Consider the following 2,635-nt stretch of genomic DNA (forward strand, 5'->3'; position numbering starts at 1 on the left):
TTAATTTGTAATTTGGCCATTTGCTGCACAGATTAAGCAGCATTTAGGAGACAAAGAGTTGTTACCTCCAGTCATGTAGAATAACAATAAAATGTGTCCAAGTTGAGTTGCAGTTTATGTTTATTATAGTTGACCATTAGACTTTATACTGTATGTGAGGTTAATAGTTTTTTTTTTAACAGCGTATTCATCCTAGAAATGTAATTACAGTCATTCTCACAATTAGAAACAGATAATTTAATATTATCAGAAATACAACAGTTAAAACATGCCTCTAAATCTTAACTATAGAGAAACTGGAGTGGGGCTGTCCTCAGATTTCTTTTTCTATACAAACTGAAGAAGGTATAACTTTTCAGTTCAAGAAAAAACTTTCATCCCTGAGACCATAGATGAGAGGACTCAGGCATCTTGGAGCAAGACCAAAGATTATGTGGTTAAAGTATCTGACTTGAATAAACAATATTAAATCAATCTGAAGTATTGCACTTTCTATTAACGGGCACCATAGCTGAATGAGACAAAGCACCAACTGAAAACCATGAAGGAGCACTGTTCTGAGCCCTTTACTTGTTGACTTTTTATTCTCTCCTGATGCAACTTTGGCCACTTTCATTATTTTAACATAGCAGAAAACAATTGTGATGATCATGATCAAGAAGTAAAACTGATTTATAGCTGACATAAGATGATCCTGCCATTTGTGAACTAAGAACATCTCCATAGAGCATAATATGAATTGTGAGTAGAAGCTAAGGGAGACTGATGCAAATAAAGTGGAGAGAATAACAATGCAGGGCACAGAGCTGAGGCCATGAATGATGAGGATGCAATGGAAAGTGTTACGTGTGGAGCACAGCTCTCCATGGCGCAGGGGCATACAAATGGCCACATAGCGCTCCAGGGTCATTGCTGTCAGAGTAACTGAGGTGACTTTATAGAATATATATAGCATGAAACAGATAACGATGCACAGCCCAACTTGCATTGTGAAACCAAAATAGTTCATGATGAGCAGAAAATCAGTCAGTAATAATATCATGCTGTCAGACAGTAATGTAAGAGCAAATAAGATGTAACGTGTTGTTGTATAGAAACACTCCTTTTTAAAAAAGGTCATGATGAGCAATGAGTTAATGCAAAGAAAAATCATCACCAGGACCTGCACAATAATGACCCGGTCGTTGATTTGTCGCAAAGACTCACCACCAACAGTGAACTGTTGTCTGCCATATATCTTCTCAGCAAACACAAGTGTCATTCTGTAATACACCTGTCAATAGAAAATTAGATTTTGTTACAAAATGATAAAAGTTAAGTCCAGCGTTGAGCTTCTCTGAAGTGATAAGATGCTGGTTTAAATACAGCTGTTCATCTCTCTCTCTCTGTGTTGTCTCAGAGACTAATGTCTTCTGCTGAGCCTGCATGCAGCCTTCTGAGATAGAGCTGTGCATGATCATTTTAAAGGGTAGAATATCTGAAAATATCAACAACACTGTCGTCATCCATCACTCACTGCTTGCTGCCCTCATTGGCTCATCTGTTGTTCATGGTGCAGAGACTGTGAAGTGACCTCAAGGAGTCATAGTAACAGGGAGAGTTTTTACCAAAGGCCCAGTGTTATATTGTTTTAAACGTCTCAGTGCTTGTCTCAGTAAAATGGTTGAAAGTGAATGTAGCACAAAATTCTTAACAGAGATTTTCTGTGGACCCTGCCATTGGCATGTAATGGTTGGAAAAGCCCAAACTGGAATTAAAGCTGCAAGCAGTGTTGAATGGGCCCCTCACACCCCCACGCCCGTCGGGGCACTGGCTGTCATGGGGTCATTGCAGGTCATACTACACGGGTTCTGCAATTGCATTACCACTGGACGCAGAACGAATGAGTGAAAAATCACTTATTGTGTCCATCAATTGTGTATTTGTATCATGCACAAAGGCAGCCATCTGCGCAGATAGACCCTAACAGGGGTTTAAGTCTCTGTCCTTTTGCCCTTAGACTTGACAAGTACCCTCTTGGCTGGTTTTAAGTGTAGTAAGAATCTCTGACCTAATGTGAAATGCACCTTTGTCAAGCTGCTGGGTGGAGTACACTGATTTTTAGCACGTCATTTCTTGTTGCCAGTAGGTGGTGCCATGACTATGGATGAATATTGGTATGTGTTCAGGCTAAGATTATTATCAAATGTGTGACGTTTGTTTGGACAATTTATGTGAGTTACAACAACTTCCTGTTGAATGGTGAAGCATCGAAATTCACCACGCTGCCACGGCACAGGCTTTCGATGACGAATCACAATCTTCACAATAAAGCGTTATCATGTTCTCAATGCCTGTCTGACCACATTTGAGGTGGATGTGATCAGTCCACTAGGAAAGCATATCAGTATGTCATTTCCCCTTTCCACTAGGTGGCGGCAATGACTTACTATGACTGAAAACTGGCATGTAGATGTGTTCAGGACATGACACTCATCAAAACGTGAAGTGTGGGGCAGACTGGACAGTGTATTTGCTATTTACAACAACTTTCCATTGAATGGCAAATAACCGAAACTCACCATGCCACCATGGAAATGCAGTTTGACTAAAGATCACAATGTTTACAATAATGCATCAATAAGTTCTTAAGGCT

At 39.8% G+C, this 2,635-nt stretch overlaps 1 pseudogene; it reads right to left on the reverse strand.

The window, feature by feature from the left end:
* Nucleotides 1-281: 281 nt before the first annotated feature.
* Nucleotides 282-1,261, reverse strand: LOC108880238 (odorant receptor 131-2-like; annotated as a pseudogene).
* Nucleotides 1,262-2,635: the final 1,374 nt, after the last annotated feature.

The sequence above is a fragment of the Lates calcarifer genome, unplaced genomic scaffold (genome assembly GCF_001640805.2).
Source record: "Lates calcarifer isolate ASB-BC8 unplaced genomic scaffold, TLL_Latcal_v3 _unitig_877_quiver_1557, whole genome shotgun sequence".
NCBI lineage: Eukaryota > Metazoa > Chordata > Actinopteri > Centropomidae > Lates > Lates calcarifer.